The 22,500-nt window shown below is 46.2% G+C and overlaps 1 long non-coding RNA gene and 1 pseudogene across 2 annotated transcripts; one reads left to right on the top strand and one right to left on the bottom strand.

Annotated features, from left to right (window-relative positions):
• The window catches only part of LOC118381248 (actin-binding protein WASF3-like), a 77,465-nt pseudogene that overhangs the window by 34,668 nt on the left and 20,297 nt on the right, over positions 1 to 22,500 (top strand).
• Positions 15,272 to 17,397, bottom strand: LOC127916230 (uncharacterized). Of its 2 annotated transcripts, none has more exons than XR_008094041.1 (3): positions 17,380 to 17,397; positions 15,890 to 15,959; positions 15,272 to 15,352 (listed from the first exon to the last, which is right to left on the bottom strand). It is a non-coding gene; the product is annotated as an uncharacterized LOC127916230 (long non-coding RNA). The 2 variants fall into 2 exon arrangements; XR_008094042.1 differs by lacking the exon at positions 17,380 to 17,397 and adding an exon at positions 16,358 to 16,375.

Below are 22,500 nucleotides of genomic sequence, written 5' to 3'. Positions count from 1 at the left end.
TATATAGGGAACAGGGCTCTGGTCTAAAGTAGTGCACTATATAGGGAACAGGGCTCTGGTCTAAAGTAGTGCACTATATAGGGAACAGGGCTCTGGTCTAAAGTAGTGCACTATATAGGGAACAGGGCTCTGGTCTAAAGTAGTGCACTATATAGGGAACAGGGCTCTGGTCTAAAGTAGTGCACTATAGGGCTCTGGTCTAAAGTAGGAACAGGGCTCTGGTCTAAAGTAGTGCACTATATAGGGAATAGGGCTCTGGTCTAAAGTAGTGCACTATATAGGGAATAGGGCTCTGGTCTAAAGTAGTGTACTATATAGGGAATAGGGCTCTGGTCTAAAGTAGTGCACTATATAGGGAACAGGCCTCTGGTCTAAAGTAGTGCACTATATAGGGAACAGGGCTCTGGTCTAAAGTAGTGCACTATATAGGGAACAGGGCTCTGGTCTAAAGTAGTGCACTATATAGGGAACAGGGCTCTGGTCTAAAGTAGTGCACTATATAGGGAACAGGGCTCTGGTCTAAAGTAGTGCACTATATAGGGAACAGGCTCTGGTCTAAAGTAGTGCACTATATAGGGAGTAGGGTGCTATTTGGGACTTATTCAGTCCCCTCTCCAAATGCTGTCCTCTCCCCTGTGACCAGACAGCCCAGCATTAGAGCAGTAATAGCTCTGTAGCGTTCCGGCTCATTGGGCACTGATCCCAGTCACACTGACAAGAAGCAGCTAGACAGGCAATTGTGCCCCGCGGGCCTGACACCAGCCCAATGTCACCAAGCTTAGTTATACTAACACTGATCATAGATCAGATCCATGTCTCTGTATCAGTGGATGTAGTTAGGAGGTAGTTAGGTCAGCAGCATCCCACTGCCTCTGAAGCTAAGCAGGGTTGGTTGTGGATGGGACACCAGATTCTGCTGGAAGTGGTGTTGGAGGACCAGTAGGAGACAGTCTTTCCTCTGTTCTAAAATTAATAATATATAACTCTGGGAAAAAAATGAACAGACCACTGCATAATTATACGTTTCTCTGGTTTTACTGTTTCTAGGTGTTTGGGTAAAATGATTTATTTTGTTTCCGTCTATAATACTGAAAACATTTCTCCCAAATTCCAAATCAATAGAGTGCCATTTAGAGCAGCAAAGATGCAGGTTGTCAGACCTCGAATAACGCGAAGAAAACAAGTTCATATTCATTTTTAAACAACACAATACTAATGTTTTAACTTAGGAAGAGTTCAGGAATCAATATTTGGTGGTATAACCCTGATTTTCAATCACAGCTTTCATGCAACTTGTTGTGCTCTATACCAGTCTTCCACATTGATGTTGGGTGACTTTATGACACTTCTGGCGCAAAAAGTCAAGCAGCTCTGCTTTTTTATGATGGCTTTGTGATCATCCATCTTCCTTTTGATCACATTCCAGAGGTTTTCAATGGGGTTCAGGTCTGGAGATTGGGCTGGCTATGACAGGGTCTTGATCTGGTGGTCCTCCATCTACACCTTGATTGACCTGGCTGTGTGGCATGGAGCATTATCCTGCTGGAGAAACAAATCCTCAGAGTTGGAGAACATTGTCAGAGCAGAATGAAGCATGTTTTCTTCCAGGTCAACCTTGTATGTGGCTTGATTCATGCGTCCTTCACAAAGACACATCTGCCCGATTCCAGCCTTGCTGAAGCACCCCCAGATCATCACTGATCCTCCACCAAATGTCACAGTGGGTGTGAAACCTGGAGAGGCCTACGAGCCACAATGTCTCGCAACCACTGTGAAATTTGGTGGAGTGTATCGTGGAAGAAAACTTGTTTTTTCCAGCAGGACAATTATTATTTTTAGTTTTTAATTGAACCTTTATTTAACCAGGCAAGTCAGTTAATTAAGAACAAATTCTTATTTACAATGACGGCCTAGGAACAGTGGGTAAATTGCCTTGTTCAGGGGCAGAACAATAGTTTTTTACCTTGTCAGCTCAGGGATTCATTCTAGCAACCTTTCGGTTACTGGCCCAACGCTCTAACCACTAGGTTACCTGCTGCCCCACCTGCCACAATGCTCTCTCTCTCTCTCTCTCTCTCTCTCTCTCTCTCTCTCTCTCTCTCTCTCTCTCTCTCTCTCTCTCCTCTCTTTCCCTCATCATGTCCTTACTGATCTCTCTCAGAGAGGGAGGGGGAGTTCACACACAAAGCACACTGGCATACTATCTATCTATCTATCTATCTATCTATCTATCTATCTATCTATCTATCTATCTATCTATCTATCTATCTATCTCTCTCTCTCTCTCTCTCTCTCTCTCTCTCTCTCTGTCTCTCTGTCTCTCTGTCTCGCTCTCTCGCTCTCTCGCTCTCCAAATCCCCCACCATGCTGTAGGTTCACCACAGTATAGAGCCCAGACATCTTTCTCTCTCTGTCCATCCTTCTCTCCCTCCTCTCCATACCGATCTCTCCATATCTCTCTCTCTCCAAATCCCCCACCATGCTGTAGGTTCACCACAGTATAGAGCCCAGACATCTTTCTCTCTCTGTCCATCCTTCTCTCCCTCCTCTCCATACTGATCTCTCCATATCTCTCTCTCTCTCTCTCTCTCTCTCTCTCTCCAAATCCCCCACCATGCTGTAGGTTCACCACAGCATAGAGCTCAGACATCTTTCTCTCTCTGTCCGTCCTTCTCTCCCTCCTCTCCATATTGATCTCTCCATATATCTCTCTCTCTCCCCAGGTGAACCACTATGCTGTAGGTTCACCACAGTATAGAGCTCAGACATCTTTCTCTCTATGTCCGTCCTTCTCTCCCTCCTCTCCATACTGATCTCTCCATATATCTCTCTCTCTCTCTCCCCAGGTGAGCCACTATGCCGTTGGTAAAGCGCTGTATAGAGCCCAGACACCTGTGTCGAGGTGCTGTACCTGATGGAGTCACCAGTGAACTGGAGTGTGTTACCAACAGCACCCTCGCTGCCATCATCAAACAGCTGGGCAGCCTAAGTAAGTAACTGTGTTTCAGGGTCACGTTTCCCTGAGGTACAGATCTAGGATCAGCTTCCCCTTCACAAAACCTTACAGTAAATTGTAATGGAGAAAATGAAAAACTGACCCAAGATCACCGTCTAGGGGCAACTTCACTCTACACCAGTGGTGGTCGGTGCCGTTTATGATGAGGGAGGACGATTAATATTTTTAATGAGCATGACCTTATTTCTTTACAGCATATCGGATGACTGTCATTCATTTTCCATTCACCCAGCTCAATGTAACACGGATTTATGCTAGGTCGAAGTCGAGAGATACATTTGAGTAATCAAGGTGACAGACAGTGACATATCCGAAACCTCGTTGCACACTCTAGCCTGCATCTAGTTGATCTAGTGTGTAATCATTAGTTCAAGAGTTTCTATTTTAAACATTCAGTTACTTTTATCCCCGTTTTGTTCCGTTTGCTTTCATTTAAGAAACGTTTTTTTCAACAGAATTGGCCGAATGAATACACACCTGATCACGTGTACACTGTAGATGCAGTTCACTTTCATAGCAGCCACATACAAACAGCATCCTCACTTTTTTAAGGGGGTAGATCAGCTTTAATATTCCAGATAAATTGTAGATTCCATCAATGTAGTTCCAATCCCCCATATATTATCTGGTAAATGTATATATACAGTGGGGAAAACAAGTATTTGATACACTGTCTATTTAGCAGGTTTTTCCTACTTACAAAGCATGTAGAGGTCTGTAAGTGTTATCATAGGTACACCTCAACTGTGAGAGACGGAATCTAAAACCAAAATCCAGAAAATCACATGGTATGATTTTTAAGTAATTAATTATCAAATATGTCAAATGCTTGTTCTCCCCACTGTATGTGTACACTACCAGTCAAAAGCTTTAGAACACCTTCTATTACAGGGGTTTTCTCTATGTTTACTATTTTCTACATTGTAGAATAATATTGAAGACATCAAACAATGAAATAGCACATATGGAATCATGTAGTAACCAAAAAAGTGTAAAAATATTGTAAAATATATTTTATGTTTGAGATTTATCAAAGTTGCCACCCTTTGCCTTGATGACACATTTGCACACTCTTGACATTCTCTCAACCAACTTCATGAGGTACTCACCTGGAATGCATTTCAATTAATAGGTGTGCCTTGTTAAAAGTTAATTTGTGGAATTTCCTTTGAGCCAATTAGTTGTGTTGTGACAAGGTTGGGGTGGTATACAGTAGATAGCCGTATTTGGTTAAAGACTAAATCCATATTATGGCAAGAACAGCTCCAATAAGCAAAGAGAAACGACAGTCCAAGACATGAAGGTCAGTCAATCTAGAAGATTTCAATAACTGTGAAAGTTTTTTCAAGTGCAAGTCGCAAAAACCACCAAGCGCTATGATGAATCTGTCTCTCATGTGGACCGCCACAGGAAAGGAAGACCCAGAGTTACCTCTGCTACAGAGGATACGTTCATTAGAGTTAACTGCACATCAGATTGCAGCCACGACTGTTGGAAAAGCATTCCAGGTGTAACTGGTTGAGAGAATGCCAAGGGTGTGCAAAGCTGTCATCAAGGCAAAGGGTGGCTACTTTGAAGAATATAAAATATAAAATATATTTTGATTTGTTTAACACTTTTTTGGTTACTACATGATTCCATATGTGTTATTTCATAGTTCTGATGTCTTCGCTATTATTCTACAATGTAGAAAATAGTAAAAATAAAGAAAAAACTCTTGAATGAGTAGCTGTGTCCAAACTTTTGACTGATACTGTATTTACATATATTTTTTAAATGTATTTTTCTTTATTATTTTCCCCTAACCCTGCCACCCCTCCCCTAATTGGAGTAAACTAATGAACAACAACACTTAGGCATCTACTTCCAGTTTATACATACTATATACATTTTACGGACACAATGCTCCTTACAACAGTTATATTTTGTTTGTTTTTAATCCCATCCTTCAGCTACCATCAACCCCTCCCATCCATCTCTCTAGGGGGTGGCAGGTAGCCTAGTGGTTAGAGTGTAGGGGCGGCAGGTAGCCTAGTGGTTAGAGTGTAGGGGTGGCAGGTAGCCTAGTGGTTAGAGTGTAGGGGAGACAGGTAGCCTCATGGTTAGAGTGTAGGGGTGGCAGGTAGCCTAGTGGTTAGAGTGTAGGGGCGGCAGGTAGCCTAGTGGTTAGAGTGTAGGGGTGGCAGGTAGCCTAGTGGTTAGAGTGTAGGGACGGCAGGTAGTCTAGTGGTTAGAGTGTAGGGGCGGCAGGTAGCCTAGTGGTTAGAGTGTAGGGGCGGCAGGTAGCCTAGTGGTTAGAGTGTAGGGGCGGCAGGTAGCCTAGTGGTTAGAGTGTAGGGGCGGCAGGTAGTCTAGTGGTTAGAGTGTAGGGGTGGCAGGTAGCCTAGTGGTTAGAGTGTAGGGGCGGCAGGTAGCCTAGTGGTTAGAGTGTAGGGGCGGCAGGTAGCCTAGTGGTTAGAGTGTAGGGGCGGCAGGTAGTCTAGTGGTTAGAGTGTAGGGGCGGCAGGTAGTCTAGTGGTTAGAGTGTAGGGGCGGCAGGTAGCCTAGTGGTTAGAGTGTAGGGGCGGCAGGTAGTCTAGTGGTTAGAGTGTAGGGGCGGCAGGTAGCCTAGTGGTTAGAGTGTAGGGGCGGCAGGTAGTCTAGTGGTTAGAGTGTAGGGGGGCAGGTAGTCTAGTGGTTAGAGTGTAGGGGCGGCAGGTAGCCTAGTGGTTAGAGTGTAGGGGGGGCAGGTAGTCTAGTGGTTAGAGTGTAGGGGCGGCAGGTAGCCTAGTGGCTAGAGTGTAGGGGCGGCAGGTAGTCTAGTGGTTAGAGTGTAGGGGCGGCAGGTAGCCTAGTGGTTAGAGTGTAGGGGGGGGCAGGTAGTCTAGTGGTTAGAGTATAGGGGCGGCAGGTAGCCTAGTGGTTTGAGCAGTGGGCCAGTAACCGAAAGGTCCCTGCGCTGACAAAGTAAAATGCTGTCGTTCTGCCCCTGAATAAGTCAGTTAACCCACTGTTCCTATGTCATCATTGTAAATAAAAATGTGTTCTTAACTGACTTGCCTAGTTAAATTTTAAAAAATCTCTGATGTTTATGGACACAATGTATTTTACATTAGTTATCTTGTTGTTTTTAATCCTTCAGCTCCACTCAACCCAAACATCACTTTTTGATTTATATTTGCCATATATTTTTCAACTGTGCTGTGATATATTTTTCAACTGTGCTGTGATATATTTTTCAACTGTCTTCCTAAAATTATCCGCCGCCATTGTTGCAACCCCTGTTACTAGTCTGTTCAACCTCTCTTTCGTATCGTCTGAGATTCCTAAAGATTGGAAAGATTGGAAAGCGGCCCGGGGTCATCCCCATCTTCGGGTCTACACTCTAGACCCAAGCTGTTACAGACCTATATCCATCCTGCCCTGCCTTTCTAAAGTCTTCGAAAGCCAAGTGAACAAACAGATCACCGATCATTTCGAATCCCACTGTACCTTCTCCGCTATGCAATCTAGTTTCCGAGCCGGTCACCGGTGCACCTCAGCCACGCTCAAGGTCCTAAACTATATCATAACCGCCATCGATAAAAGACAGTACTGTGCAGCTGTCTTCACCGACCTGGCCAAGGCTTTCGACTCTGTCAATCACAGTATTCTTATCGGCAGACTCAACAGCTTTGGTTTCTCTAAGGATTGCCTCACCTGGTTCACTAACTACTTCTCAGATAGAGTTCAGTGTGTCAAATCGGAGGGTCTGTTGTCCGGACCTCTGGCAGTCTCTATGGGGGTGCCACAGGGTTCAATTCTCAGGCCGACTCTTTTCTCTGTATATATCAGTGATGCTCTTACTGCGGGTGATTCTTTGATCCACTACGCAGACGACACCATTCTGTATACCTCTGGCCCTTCGTTTGGACACTATGTTAACCAACCTCCAAATGAGCTTCAACACCATACAACACTCCTTCCGTGGCCTCCAACTGCTCTTAAATGCTAGTCAAACTAAATGCATGCTTTTCAACCGATCGCTGCCTGCACCCGCATGCCCGACTAGCATCACTACTCTAGATGTTTCTGATTTAGAATATGTGGACAACTATAAATACCTAGGTATAACCTAGAATCGGCTTCATATTTCGCAACAAGGCCGCCTTCACTCATGCTGCCAAACATACCCTCGTAAAACTGACTATCCTACCGATCCTTGACTTCGGCGATGTCATTTACAAAATAGCCTCCTACCCTCTACTCAGCAAATTGTATGCAGTCTATCACAGTGCCAGCCGTTTTGTCACCACTGCGACCTGTATGCTCTCGTTGGCTGGTCCTCGCTTCATATTTGTCGCCAGAACCACTGGCTCCAGGTCATCTATAAGTCTTTGCTAGGCATAGCTCCGCCTTATCGCAGCTCACTGGTCACCATAACAACACCCATCCGTAGCACGCCCTCCAGCAGCTATATCTCACTGGTCACCCCCAAAGCCAATTCCTCTTTGGCCACCTTTCTTTCCTTCCAGTTCTCTGCTGCCAATGACTGGAAAATTTTCAAAAATCACTGAAGTTGGAGACTTATCTCCCTCTCTAACTTTAAGCATCAGCTGTCAGAGCAGCTTCCCAATCGCTGCAGCTGTACACAGTCCATCTGTAAATAGCCCATCCAACCAACTACCTACCTCATCCCCATATATGCTTTTGTTTTTCTGCTCTTTTACACACCAGTATCTCTACTTGCACATCTATCATTCCAGTGTAAATTTCTAAATTGTAATTATTTCACCACTATGGCCTATTTATTGCCTTACCTCCCTTATCTTACCTCATTTGCACACACTGTATATAGACTTTTCAATTGTGTTATTGACTGTACGTTTGTTTATTCCATGTGTATCTCTGAGTTGTTGTTTGTGTCGCACTGCTTTGCTTTATCTTGGCTTGTTCTCGCAAGGTTGTAAATGAGAACTTGTTCTCAACTAGACTACCTGGTTAAATAAAAGTGAAATAAAATGTAGAAAATAAACTCTGCAGGATTGGTTCTTACAATGTCCTCTCTTGTGGAGGCAGCATTTTTTCGCTAACTCGACTCAGCTATCCAATAGGAGCTACAGAGCATGATTAGCTATCCAATAGGAGCTACAGAGCATGATTAGCTATCCAATAGGAGCTACAGAGCATGATTAGCTATCCAATAGGAGCTACAGAGCATGATTAGCTATCCAATAGGAGCTACAGAGCATGATTAGCTATCCAATAGGAGCTACAGAACATGATTAGCTATCCAATAGGAGCTACAGAGCATGATTAGCTATCCAATAGGAGCTACAGAGCATGATTAGCTATCCAATAGGAGCTACAGAGCATGATTAGCTATCCAATAGGAGCTACAGAGCATGATTAGCTATCCAAGCTAGCATGATTAGCTACAGAACATGATTAGCTATCCAATAGGAGCTACAGAGCATGATTAGCTATCCAATAGGAGCTACACAGCATGATTAGCTATCCAATAGGAGCTACAGAGCATGATTAGCTATCAATAGGAGCTACAGAGCATGATTAGCTACAGAGCATGATTAGCTATCCAATAGGAGCTACAGAGCATGATTAGCTATCCAATAGCTACAGAGCATGATTAGCTATCCAATAGGAGCTACAGAGCATGATTAGCTATCCAATAGGAGCTACAGAGCATGATTAGCTATCCAATAGGAGCTACAGAGCATGATTAGCTATCCAATAGGAGCTACAGAGCATGATTAGCTATCCAATAGGAGCTACAGAGCATGATTAGCTATCCAATAGGAGCTACAGAGCATGATTAGCTATCCAATAGGAGCTACAGAGCATGATTAGCTATCAATGATTAGCTATCCAATAGGAGCTACAGAGCATGATTAGCTACATAGCATGATTAGCTACAATAGGAGCTACAGAACATGATTAGCTATCCAATAGGAGCTACAGAGCATGATTAGCTATCCAATAGGAGCTACAGAGCATGATTAGCTATCCAATAGGAGCTACAGAGCATGATTAGTATTATCTTTAGGTGTTTGGGCCAGAGGGTCAACTTATTGTATTCCCATCTCTACAGTAGAGCCACACTAACCTATCTCAACCTCTAAAACGACGTAAAACCAGTCGCTACAAAAGCAGAGTGGTTGCTAACACAAACTCCCGAGTGTAGCGGCCCTTGGAGTAAGTACACATTATTATTGTGGTTTGTGGTCTAATGGTTCTCCTTTGGGGATATTCTAGAATATTCTAGAAGCTTCTCTCCACTTTAAGACACCTGTTCACCTGTCGTTGTTACTGTGCTCCGTATAGGGATTGCAGTCAGAATGAGCGTCAGTAGGAAGTGGCAAGTGCATGATAAATGTGTTGTGTGTCGATATGAAGTATAACAGGGAGTCGTCCTCCGTTACATCCAGTCAATGACATCACAGGAACCTTGCAATGTTACAGGAGCTGCTGTTGTTTTCATCCGTGTTGTAATATATTCAACTGGGGATATGCAGGGTCCCTGGACAATTAGACGTGGAGACACACACACACACACACACTGGAGCAGGCAGACTAATGTATTGCTCTCCACTGGTTGTCAGCCAGCATCTCTATAGGAGGCACCCTGCAGAGAGACAATACAGAATCCCAGCCCCTTGATTAAGCTCTGTTTTATTATGTGTGTGTGTGTGCGTACGTGTGTGTGTCTGTCTATTATCCTGTGTGTGTGTCTATACGTGTGTGTGTGTGGTGCTCACTCAAGTGTGTCCACAGTGTGTGTATTAACAGTGTGTGTCTCCCCCTGCAGGTCGTTATGCAGAGGACATCTTTGGGGATCTGTTCAACGAAGCCAACAGCTTCTACATGAGAATGAACAGCCTCCAGGAGAGAGTGGACCTACTGGCTGTCAAAGTCACACAGCTAGACTCTACCGTGGAAGAAGGTGTGTGTGTGGGGGGTTCAGGAGATATGATCACCTGAGATCTTCTTCTCTTCTTCTTACCACTCCTCTCTTCTTCTCTCTTCTCTTCTCTTCTCCTTACCTCTCCTCTCTTCTCTTCTCCTTACCTCTCCTCTCTTCTTCTCCTCTTCTCCTTACCTCTCCTCTCTTCTTCTCCTCTTCTCCTTACCTCTCCTCTCTTCTCTTCTCTACCGCTCCTCTCTTCTTCGCTCTTCTCTTCTCTTCTCTTCTCTACCTCTCCTCTCTTCTTCTCCTTACCTCTCCTCTCTTCTCTTCTCTTCTCTACCGCTCCTCTCTTCTTCGCTCTTCTCTTCTATTCTCCTTACCTCTCCTCTCTTCTCTTCTCCTTACCTCTCCTCTCTTCTTCTCTCTTCTCTTCTCCATACCTCTCCTCTCTTCTTCTCCTCTTCTTCTTACCTCTCCTCTCTTCTTCTCTCTTCTCTTCTCCTTACCTCTCCTCTCTTCTCTTCTCCTTACCTCTCCCCTCTTCTTCTCCTCTTCTCCGTACCTCTCCTCTCTTCTCTTCTCCTTACCGCACCTCTCTTCTTCTCTTCTCTTCTCCTTACCTCTCCTCTCCTCTCTTCTTCTCCTGTTCTCCTTACCTCTCCTCTCCTCTCTTCTTCTCCTCTTCTCCATACCTCTCCTCTCTTCTTCTCCTCTTCTCCTGACCTCTCCTCTCTTCTCCTTACCTCTCCTCTCCTCTCTTCTTCTCCTCTTCTCCTTACCTCTCTCTCTTCTTCTCTCTCCTCTTCTCCTCACCTCTCCTCTCTTCTCTTCTCCTTACCTCTCCTCTCTTCTTCTCCTCTTCTCCTTACCTCTCCTCTTCTTCTCCTCTTCTCCTTACCTCTCCTCTCTTCTTCTCTCTTCTCTTCTCTCCTCACCTCTCCTCTCTTCTCTTCTCCTTACCTCTCCTCTCTTCTTCTCCTCTTCTCCTTACCTCTCCTCTCTTCTTCTCCTCTTCTCCTTACCTCTCCTCTCTTCTTCTCTCTTCTCTTCTCCTCACCTCTCCTCTCTTCTCTTCTCCTTACCTCTCCTCTCTTCTTCTCCTCTTCTCCTTACCTCTCCTCTCTTCTTCTCCTCTTCTCCTTACCTCTCCTCTCTTCTTCTCTCTTCTCTTCTCCTCACCTCTCCTCTCTTCTCTTCTCCTTACCTCTCCTCTCTTCTTCTCCTCTTCTCCTTACCGCTCCTCTCTTCTTCTCCTCTTCTCCTTACCTCTCCTCTCTTCTTCTCCTCTTCTCCTTACCTCACTCTCTTCTCTTCTCTACCTCTCCTCTCTTCTTCTCCTTACCTCTCCTCTCTTCTCTTCTCTTCTCTACCGCTCCTCTCTTCTTCGCTCTTCTCTTCTATTCTCCTTACCTCTCCTCTCTTCTCTTCTCCTTACCTCTCCTCTCTTCTTCTCTCTTCTCTTCTCCATACCTCTCCTCTCTTCTTCTCCTCTTCTTCTTACCTCTCCTCTCTTCTTCTCCTCTTCTCCATACCTCTCCTCTCTTCTTCTCCTCTTCTTCTGACCTCTCCTCTCTTCTCCTTACCGCACCTCTCTTCTTCTCTTCTCTTCTCTTCTCCTTACCTCTCCTCTCCTCTCTTCTTCTCCTCTTCTCCTTACCTCTCCTCTCTTCTTCTCCTCTTCTCCTGACCTCTCCTCTCTTCTCCTTACCTCTCCTCTCCTCTCTTCTTCTCCTCTTCTCCTTACCTCTCCTCTCTTCTTCTCTCTTCTCTTCTCCTCACCTCTCCTCTCTTCTTCTTCTCTTCTCCTTACCTCTCCTCTCTTCTTCTTCTCTTCTCCTTCCTCTCCTCTCTTCTTCTCTCTTCTCTTCTCCTTACCTCTCCTCTCTTCTTCTCTCTTCTCTTCTCCTGACCTCTCCTCTCTTCTCCTTACCTCTCCTCTCCCCTCTTATTTCTCCTCTTCTCCGTACCTCTCCTCTCTTCTCTTCTCCTTACCTCTCCTCTCCTCTCTTCTTCTCCTCTTCTCCTTACCTCTCCTCTCCTCTCTTCTTCTCCTCTTCTCCATACCTCTCCTCTCTTCTTCTCCTCTTCTCCTGACCTCTCCTCTCTTCTCCTTACCTCTCCTCTCCTCTCTTCTTCTCCTCTTCTCCTTACCTCTCCTCTCTTCTTCTCTCTTCTCTTCTCCTCACCTCTCCTCTCTTCTTCTTCTCTTCTCCTTACCTCTCCTCTCTTCTTCTTCTCTTCTCCTTACCTCTCCTCTCTTCTTCTTCTCTTCTCCTTCCTCTCCTCTCTTCTTCTCTCTTCTCTTCTCCTTACCTTTCCTCCCCTCTTCTTCTCCTCTTCTCCTTACCTCTCTTCTCTTCTCCTCACCTCTCCTCTCTTCTTCTCTCTTCTCTTCTCCTCACCTCTCCTCTCTTCTTCTTCTCTTCTCCTTACCTCTCATATCTTCTCTTCTCCTTACCTCTCCTCTCTTCTTCTCTCTTCTCTTCTCCTCACCCCACCTCTCTTCTTCTCTTCTCCTCACCTCTCCTCTCTTCTTCTTTCTTCTCTTCTCCTTACCTCTCCTCTCTTCTTCTCTCTTCTCTTCTCCTTACCTCTCCTCTCCTCTCTTCTTCTCCTCTTCTCCTTACCTCTCCTCTCCTCTCTTCTTCTCCTCTTCTCCATACCTCTCCTCTCTTCTTCTTCTCTTCTCCTGACCTCTCCTCTCCTCTCTTCTTCTCCTCTTCTCCTTACCTCTCCTCTCTTCTTCTCCTCTTCTCCTCTTCTCCTTACCTCTCCTCTCTTCTTCTCTCTTCTCTTCTCCTTACCTCTCCTCTCTTCTTCTTCTCTTCTCCTTCCTCTCCTCTCTTCTTCTCTCTTCTCTTCTCCTTACCTCTCCTCTCTTCTTCTCTCTTCTCTTCTCCTTACCTCTCCTCTCTTCTTCTCTCTTCTCTTCTCCTTACCTCTCATATCTTCTCTTCTCCTTACCTCTCCTCTCTTCTTCTCTCTTCTCTTCTCCTCACCTCTCCTCTCTTCTTCTCTCTTCTCTTCTCCTCACCTCCCCTCTCTTCTTCTTCTCTTCTCCTTACCTCTCCTCTCTTCTTCTCTCTTCTCTTCTCCTTACCTCTCATATCTTCTCTTCTCCTTACCTCTCCTCTCTTCTTCTCTCTTCTCTTCTCCTCACCTCTCCTCTCTTCTTCTCTCCTCTTCTCCTCCACCTCTCCTCTCTTCTTCTTCTCTTCTCCTTACCTCTCATATCTTCTCTTCTCTGACCTCTCCTCTCTTCTCCTTACCTCTCCTCTCCTCTCTTCTTCTTCTCTTCTCCTTACCTCTCCTTCTTCTTCTTCTCTTCTCCTTACCTCTCCTCTCTTCTTCTTCTCTTCTCCTTACCTCTCCTCTCTTCTTCTTCTCTTCTCCTTCCTCTCCTCTCTTCTTCTCTCTTCTCTTCTCCTTACCTCTCCTCTCTTCTTCTCCTCTTCTTCTCCTCTTCTCCTTACCTCTCCCCTCTTCTTCTCCTCTTCTCCGTACCTCTCCTCTCTTCTCTTCTCCTTACCGCACCTCTCTTCTTCTCTTCTCTTCTCTTCTCCTTACCTCTCCTCTCCTCTCTTCTTCTCCTCTTCTCCTTACCTCTCCTCTCCTCTCTTCTTCTCCTCTTCTCCATACCTCTCCTCTCTTCTTCTCCTCTTCTCCTGACCTCTCCTCTCTTCTCCTTACCTCTCCTCTCCTCTCTTCTTCTCCTCTTCTCCTTACCTCTCCTCTCTTCTTCTCTCTTCTCTTCTCCTCACCTCTCCTCTCTTCTTCTTCTCTTCTCCTTACCTCTCCTCTCTTCTTCTTCTCTTCTCCTTACCTCTCCTCTCTTCTTCTTCTCTTCTCCTTCCTCTCCTCTCTTCTTCTCTCTTCTCTTCTCCTTACCTTTCCTCCCCTCTTCTTCTCCTCTTCTCCTTACCTCTCTTCTCTTCTCCTCACCTCTCCTCTCTTCTTCTCTCTTCTCTTCTCCTCACCTCTCCTCTCTTCTTCTTCTCTTCTCCTTACCTCTCATATCTTCTCTTCTCCTTACCTCTCCTCTCTTCTTCTCTCTTCTCTTCTCCTCACCCCTCCTCTCTTCTTCTCTTCTCCTCACCTCTCCTCTCTTCTTCTTTCTTCTCTTCTCCTTACCTCTCCTCTCTTCTTCTCTCTTCTCTTCTCCTTACCTCTCCTCTCCTCTCTTCTTCTCCTCTTCTCCTTACCTCTCCTCTCCTCTCTTCTTCTCCTCTTCTCCATACCTCTCCTCTCTTCTTCTCTTCTCCAGACCTCTCCTCTCTTCTCCTTACCTCTCCTCTCCTCTCTTCTTCTCCTCTTCTCCTTACCTCTCCTCTCTTCTTCTCCTCTTCTCCTTACCTCTCCTCTCTTCTTCTCTCTTCTCTTCTCCTTACCTCTCCTCTCCTCTCTTCTTCTCCTCTTCTCCTTCCTCTCCTCTCTTCTTCTCTCTTCTCTTCTCCTTACCTCTCCTCTCTTCTTCTCTCTTCTCTTCTCCTTACCTCTCCTCTCTTCTTCTCTCTTCTCTTCTCCTTACCACTCATATCTTCTCTTCTCCTTACCTCTCCTCTCTTCTTCTCTCTTCTCTTCTCCTCACCTCTCCTCTCTTCTTCTCTCGTCTCTTCTCCTCCTCTCCTCTCTTCTTCTCTCTCTTCTCCTGACCTCTCCTCTCTTCTCCTTACCTCTCCTCTCTCTCTTCTTCTTCTCTTCTCTTACCTCTCCTCTCTTCTTCTTCTCTTCTCCTTACCTCTCCTCTCTTCTTCTTCTCTTCTCCTTACCTCTCCTCTCTTCTTCTTCTCTTCTCCTTACCTCTCCTCTCTTCTTCTCTCTTCTCTTCTCCTTACCTCTCCTCTCTTCTTCTCTCTTCTCTTCTCCTGACCTCTCCTCTCTTCTCCTTACCTCTCCTCTCCCTCTTATTTCTCCTCTTCTCCTTCCCTCTCCTCTCTTCTCTTCTCCTTACCTCTCTCTTCTTCTCTTCTCCTTACCTCTCCTCTCCTCTCTTCTTCTCCTCTTCTCCTTACCTCTCCTCTCCTCTCTTCTTCTCCTCTTCTCCATACCTCTCCTCTCTTCTTCTCCTCTTCTCCTGACCTCTCCTCTCTTCTCCTTACCTCTCCTCTCCTCTCTTCTTCTCCTCTTCTCCTTACCTCTCCTCTCTTCTTCTCTCTTCTCTTCTCCACCTCTCCTCTCTTCTTCTTCTCTTCTCCTTACCTCTCCTCTCTTCTTCTTCTCTTTCCTTACCTCTCCTCTCTTCTTCTTCTCTTCTCCTTCCTCTCCTCTCTTCTTCTCTCTTCTCTTCTCCTTACCTTTCTCCCCTCTTCTTCTCCTCTTCTCCTTACCTCTCCTCTCTTCTTCTCTCTTCTCTTCTCCTCACCTCTCCTCTCTTCTTCTCTCTTCTCTTCTCCTCACCTCTCCTCTCTTCTTCTTCTCTTCTCCTTACCTCTCATATCTTCTCTTCTCCTTACCTCTCCTCTCTTCTTCTCTCTTCTCTTCTCCTTACCTCTCCTCTCTCTCTTCTTCTCCTCTTCTCCTTACCTCTCCTCTCCTCTCTTCTTCTCCTCTTCTCCATCTCCTCTCTTCTTCTCTTCTCCTGACCTCTCCTCTCTTCTCTTACCTCTCCTCTCCTCTCTTCTTCTCCTCTTCTCCTTACCTCTCCTCTCTTCTTCTCCTCTTCTCCTTACCTCTCCTCTCTTCTTCTCTCTTCTCTTCTCCTTACCTCTCCTCTCTTCTTCTTCTCTTCTCCTTCCTCTCCTCTCTTCTTCTCTCTTCTCTTCTCCTTACGTCTCCTCTCTTCTTCTCTCTTCTCTTCTCCTTACCTCTCCTCTCTTCTTCTCTCTTCTCTTCTCCTTACCACTCATATCTTCTCTTCTCCTTACCTCTCCTCTCTTCTTCTCTCTTCTCTTCTCCTCACCTCTCCTCTCTTCTTCTCTCTTCTCTTCTCCTCACCTCCCCTCTCTTCTTCTTCTCTTCTCCTTACCTCTCATATCTTCTCTTCTCCTTACCTCTCCACTCTTCTTCTCTCTTCTCTTCCCCTCACCTCTCCTCTCTTCTTCTCTCTTCTCTTCTCCTCACCTCTCCTCTCTTCTTCTCTCTTCTCTTCTCCTTACCTCTCCTCTCTTCTTCTCTCTTCTCTTCTCCTTACCTCTCATATCTTCTCTTCTCCTTACCTCTCCTCTCTTCTTCTCTCTTCTCTTCTCCTCACCTCTCCTCTCTTCTTCTCTCTTCTCTTCTCCTCACCTCTCCTCTCTTCTTCTTCTCTTCTCCTTACCTCTCATATCTTCTCTTCTCCTTACCTCTCCTCTCTTCTTCTCTCTTCTCTTCTCCTCACCTCTCCTCTCTTCTTCTCTCTTCTCTTCTCCTCACCTCTCCTCTCTTCTTCTTCTCTTCTCCTTACCTCTCATATCTTCTCTTCTCCTTACCTCTCCTCTCGTCTTCTCTTCTCCTCACCTCTCCTCTCTTCTTTTCCTTACCTCTCTTCTCTTCTTCTCTCTTCTCTTCTCCTTACCTCTCCTCTCTTCTTCTTATCTTCTCCTTCCTCACCTCTCTTCTTCTCTCTTCTCTTCTCCTTCCTCTCCTCTCTTCTTCTCTCTTCTCTTCTCCTTCCTCTCCTCTCTTCTTCTCTCTTCTCTTCTCCTTCCTCTCCTCTCTTCTTCTCTCTTCTCTTCTCCTTACCTCTCCTCTCTTCTTCTCTCTTCTCTTCTCCTTCCTCTCCTCTCTTCTTCTCTCTTCTCTTCTCCTTACCTCTCCTCTCTTCTTCTCTCTTCTCTTCTCCTTACCTCTCCTCTCTTCTCTTCTCCTTACCTCTCCTCTCTTCTTCTCCTCTTCTCCTTACCTCTCCTCTCTTCTTCTCCTCTTCTCCTTACCTCTCCTCTCTTCTCTTCTCTTCTCTACCGCTCCTCTCTTCTTCGCTCTTCTCTTCTCTTCTCTACCTCTCCTCTCTTCTTCTCCTTACCTCTCCTCTCTTCTCTTCTCTTCTCTACCGCTCCTCTCTTCTTCGCTCTTCTCTTCTATTCTCCTTACCTCTCCTCTCTTCTCTTCTCCTTACCTCTCCTCTCTTCTTCTCTCTTCTCTTCTCCATACCTCTCCTCTCTTCTTCTCCTCTTCTTCTTACCTCTCCTCTCTTCTTCTCCTCTTCTCCATACCTCTCCTCTCTTCTTCTCCTCTTCTTCTGACCTCTCCTCTCTTCTCCTTACCGCACCTCTCTTCTTCTCTTCTCTTCTCCTTACCTCTCCTCTCTTCTTCTCTCCTCTTCTCCTCACCTCTCCTCTCTTCTTCTTCTCTTCTCCTTACCTCTCATATCTTCTCTTCTCCTTACCTCTCCTCTCTTCTTCTCTCTTCTCTTCTCCTCACCTCTCCTCTCTTCTTCTCTCTTCTCTTCTCCTCACCTCTCCTCTCTTCTTCTTCTCTTCTCCTTACCTCTCATATCTTCTCTTCTCCTTACCTCTCCTCTCGTCTTCTCTTCTCCTCACCTCTCCTCTCTTCTTTTCCTTACCTCTCTTCTCTTCTTCTCTCTTCTCTTCTCCTTACCTCTCCTCTCTTCTTCTTATCTTCTCCTTCCTCACCTCTCTTCTTCTCTCTTCTCTTCTCCTTCCTCTCCTCTCTTCTTCTCTCTTCTCTTCTCCTTCCTCTCCTCTCTTCTTCTCTCTTCTCTTCTCCTTCCTCTCCTCTCTTCTTCTCTCTTCTCCTTACCTCTCCTCTCTTCTTCTTCTCTTCTCCTTACCTCTCCTCTCTTCTTCTCTCTTCTCTTCTCCTCACCTCTCCTCTCTTCTCTTCTCCTTACCTCTCCTCTCTTCTTCTCCTCTTCTCCTTACCTCTCCTCTCTTCTTCTCCTCTTCTCCTTACCTCTCCTCTCTTCTCTTCTCTACCGCTCCTCTCTTCTTCGCTCTTCTCTTCTCTTCTCTACCTCTCCTCTCTTCTTCTCCTTACCTCTCCTCTCTTCTCTTCTCTTCTCTACCGCTCCTCTCTTCTTCGCTCTTCTCTTCTATTCTCCTTACCTCTCCTCTCTTCTCTTCTCCTTACCTCTCCTCTCTTCTTCTCTCTTCTCTTCTCCATACCTCTCCTCTCTTCTTCTTACCTCTCCTCTCTTCTTCTCTCTTCTCTTCTCCTTACCTCTCCTCTCTTCTCTTCTCCTTACCTCTCCCCTCTTCTTCTCCTCTTCTCCGTACCTCTCCTCTCTTCTCTTCTCCTTACCGCTCCTCTCTTCTTCTCTTCTCTTCTCCTTACCTCTCCTCTCCTCTCTTCTTCTCCTCTTCTCCATACCTCTCCTCTCTTCTTCTCCTCTTCTCCTGACCTCTCCTCTCTTCTCCTTACCTCTCCTCTCCTCTCTTCTTCTCCTCTTCTCCTTACCTCTCCTCTCTTCTTCTCTCTTCTCTTCTCCTCACCTCTCCTCTCTTCTTCTTCTCTTCTCCTTACCTCTCATATCTTCTCTTCTCCTTACCTCTCCTCTCTTCTTCTCTCTTCTCTTCTCCTCACCTCTCCTCTCTTCTTCTCTCTTCTCTTCTCTTCTCCTCACCTCTCCTCTCTTCTTCTTCTCTTCTCCTTACCTCTCATATCTTCTCTTCTCCTTACCTCTCCTCTCTTCTTCTCTCTTCTCTTCTCCTCACCTCTCCTCTCTTCTTTTCCTTACCTCTCTTCTCTCTTCTCTTCTCCTTACCTCTCCTCTCTTCTTCTTATCTTCTCCTTCCTCACCTCTCTTCTTCTCTCTTCTCTTCTCCTTCCTCTCCTCTCTTCTTCTCTCTTCTCTTCTCCTTACCTCTCCTCTCTTCTTCTTATCTTCTCCTTCCTCTCCTCTCTTCTTCTCTCTTCTCTTCTCCTTACCTCTCCTCTCTTCTTCTCTCTTCTCTTCTCCTCACCTCTCCTCTCTTCTTTTCCTTACCTCTCCTCTCTTCTTCTCTCTTCTCTTCTCCTCACCTCTCCTCTCTTCTTTTCCTTACCTCTCCTCTCTTCTTCTCTCTTCTCTTCTCCTCACCTCTCCTCTCTTCTTTTCCTTACCTCTCCTCTCTTCTTCTCTCTTCTCTTCTCCTCACCTCTCCTCTCTTCTTTTCCTTACCTCTCCTCTCTTCTTCTCTCTTCTCTTCTCCTCACCTCTCCTCTCTTCTTTTCCTTACCTCTCCTCTCTTATTCTCTATTATCTTCTCCACACCTCTCCTCTCTTCTTCTCTCTTCTCTCCTCCTTACCTCTCTTCTCTTATCCATACCTCTCCTCTCTTCTTATCTCTTCTCTTCTCTTCTCCTCACCTCTCTTCTCTTATCCATACCTCTCCTCTCTTCTTCTCTCTTCTCTTATCCATACCTCTCCTCTCTTCTTCTCTCGTCTCTTCTCCATACCTCTCCTCTCTTCTATTCTCCTTACCTCTCCTCTCTTCTCTTCTCCTTACCTCTCCTCTCCTCCTTACCTCTCCTCTCTTCTCTTCTTCTTCTCCTCTTCTCCTTACCTCTCCTCTCCTCTCTTCTTCTCCTCTTCTCCATACCTCTCCTCTCTTCTTCTCCTCTTCTCCATACCTCTCTTCTCTTCTCCATACCTCTCCTCTCCTCTCTTCTTCTCCTCTTCTCCTTACCTCTCCTCTCCTCTCTTCTTCTCCTCTTCTCCTGACCTCTCCTCTCTTCTCCTTACCTCTCCTCTCCTCTCTTCTTCTCCTCTTCTCCTTACCTCTCCTCTCTTCTTCTCTCTTCTCTTCTCCTCACCTCTCCTCTCTTCTTCTCTTCTCCTTACCTCTCCTCTCTTCTTCTCTTCTCCTCACCTCATAGCCTCAGTATCTCTTTAATGGCTCTGCTAATCACTAAAAGATGAGCCTTCTGCTGTTCTCATATCTCTCTGTGTGTGTGTGTGTGTGTGTGTGTGTGTGTGTGTGTGTGTGTGTGTGTGTGTGTGTGTGTGTGTGTGTGTGTGTGTGTGTGTGTGTGTGTGCGTACACGTGTGTGGTTCCTCTAATAGGCGTACAGACAGACATAGGGACAGACGTCTTCAAGGATACATGGGGTAACATCAGAGGCAGGATGGAAAGAAGGATGGATGGAGAGTGAGGGAGGGAGTGAGAGGAGGTGGTAGGAAGAGATGGAAAGGGACAAGGAGGGAGAGATGGAAAGGAGGGGAGAGATGGAGAGAAACTTTAAGATCTCAGTATGGGTCCACTTTGAAGTCTGTCTGTCTGTCTGTCTGTCTGTCTGTCTGTCTGTCTGTCTGTCTGTCTGTCTGTCTGTCTGTCTGTCTGTCTGTCTGTCTGTCTGTCTGTCCATGTAACATACTATGTGCTATTAGGGTGGTATGTGTCTCTCTCTCCCATAGGCAATGTCCCATTGTATCTTCAGTCCCATAGGAATGTCTTGTATCTTCAGTCCCATAGGAATGCCTTGTATCTTCAGTCCCATAGGAATGCCTTGTATCTTCAGTCCCATAGGAATGCCTTGTATCTTCAGTCCCATAGGAATGCCTTGTATCTTCAGTCCCATAGGAATGCCTTGTATCTTCAGTCCCATAGGAATGCCTTGTATCTTCAGTCCCATATAGTAGCACTGTATTGGCATCAGACAGGGAGTTAGATTGTCAATGTGATGGTTTAGCACTCTGTGTGTGTTATGTACTCACGACTGTGTGACCCTCGGACGAACCAGGTGTATGTGTGTGTGTGTGTGTGTTTTAGCTGCTTCCCCAGAATAGCCTCAGTATCTCTTTAATGGCTCTGCTAATCACTAAAAGATGAGCCTCCTGCTGTTCTCATATCTCTCAGACATAGGGACAGACATCTTCAAGGATACATGGGGTAACATCAGAGGCAGGATGGAAAGAAGGATGGATGGAGAGTGAGGGAGGGAGTGAGAGGAGGTGGTAGGAAGAGATGGAAAGGGACAAGGAGGGAGAGATGGAGGGAGAGAAGGAGAGAGAGGAGAGATGGAGAGAAGGAGGGAGAGGAGGGAGAAGGAGGGGAGGGAGAGAGGAGAGAGATGGAGAGAGAGAGAGGAGGGATGGAGAGAGAGAAGGGAGGAGATGGAGAGAGAAGGAGGAGAGATGGAGAGAGAAGGAGGGATGGAGAGAGAGAAGGAGAGGAGGAGAGATGGAGAGAGAGATGGAGAGATGAGAGAGATGGAGAGAGAGAAGGGAGAGAAGGAGAGAGAGAGGAGAGAGAGAGAGAGAGAGAGAGAAGGAGAGATGGAGGAGGAGAAGGATGGAGAGAGAGAAGGAGGGAGAAGGAGAGAGAGAGGAGAGAGAGAAGGAGAGAGAAGGAGGGAGAGAGGAGAGAGAGAAGGAGAGAGAGAAGGGAGAGAGAGATGGAGAGAGAGAGAGGGGAGAAGGAGGGAGAGAGGAGAGAGAGGAAGGAGAGAGGGAGAGAGGAGAGAGAGAAGGAGAGAGAGAGATGGAGAGAGAGAAGGAGAGAGGAGAGAGGAGAGAGAGAGAGAGGAGAGGAGAGAGAGAGGAGAGAGAGAGGAGAGAGGAGGAGAGATGGAGAGGAGACATGGAGAGAAGGAGAGAGAGAGAAGGAGAGAGAGATGGAGAGAGAAGGAGAGAGAGAAGGGAGAGAGAGAGAGATGGAGAGAGAGAAGAGAAGGAGGAGGAGAAGGAGAGGGAGACATGGAGAGAGAGAAGGAGAGAGGAGAGAGGAGGAGGAGAGAGATGGAGAGAGAGAGGAGGAGGAGAGAGATGGAGAGAGAGAGAGATGGAGGGAGAGGATGGAGAGAGAGGAGAGAGAGGAGAGAGAGAAAGGAGGGAGAGATGGAGAGATGGAGAAGAGAGGAGAGAGAGGAGGAGAGAGAGAGAGAGAGATGGAGGGAGATGGAGAGGAGGAGGGAGAGGAGGGAGAGATGGAGAGAAGGAGAGAGAGAGATGGAGAGAGAAGGAGGAGAGAGAGAGAGGAAGGAGAGAGAGAAGGAAAGAGAGAGATGGAGAGAGAGAAGGAGAGAAGGGAGAGAGAAGGAGAGAGAGAAGGAGGGAGAGATGGAGAGAGAGAAGGAGGGAGAGAAGGGAGAGAGAGAAGGAGAGAGAGAGAGATGGGAGAGAGAAGAGAAGGATGGGAGAGAAGGAGAGAGAGAGAGAGATGAGAGAGAGAGAAGGAGAGAGAGAAGGAGAGAGAGAGAGATGGAGAGAGAAGGAGAGAGAGAGAGGAGGAGAGAGAAGGAGAGAGAGAAGGAGAGAGAGAAGGAGAGGAGAGAGAGAAGGGAGAGAGAGAAGGAGAGAGAGAAGGAGAAGAAGGAGAGAAACTTTAAGATCTCAGTATGGGTCCACTTTGAAGTCTGTCTGTCTGTGTCTGTCTGTCTGTCTGTCTGTCTGTCTGTCTGTCTGACTGACACTGTTTTGAAGTAAATAGTCTCTTGACTTACAACTGATTCTGTTACAGTCTAGTTTAGTTCCCCTGTAATGAGCCACAAAGAGGATTTCAGGCGGTGCTATGCTCAATCAGAGTTTTGATGAGAGACTCAGAGTCTGTGTGGGTGTGTGTGTGTGTGTGTGTAATCAGTGAGGTATTCTATTTGAAGCTTAACAAATACAATTATATTGTAATGAAACAGCAGGTCTCTAACCCTCGACCTTCGAACGCGAGGTCCGACGCACTATCGACTCAGAGAGTTTATAAACCCAGGGTCGTTACAATATTAAAACCACAGTGGATATGAGATGAAT

This window comes from Oncorhynchus keta, chromosome 35, assembly GCF_023373465.1.
Source record: "Oncorhynchus keta strain PuntledgeMale-10-30-2019 chromosome 35, Oket_V2, whole genome shotgun sequence".
Lineage (NCBI taxonomy): Eukaryota > Metazoa > Chordata > Actinopteri > Salmoniformes > Salmonidae > Oncorhynchus > Oncorhynchus keta.
The sequence above is the reverse complement of the archived record's forward strand: the minus strand, read 5'-3'. Positions and strand labels throughout refer to the sequence as shown.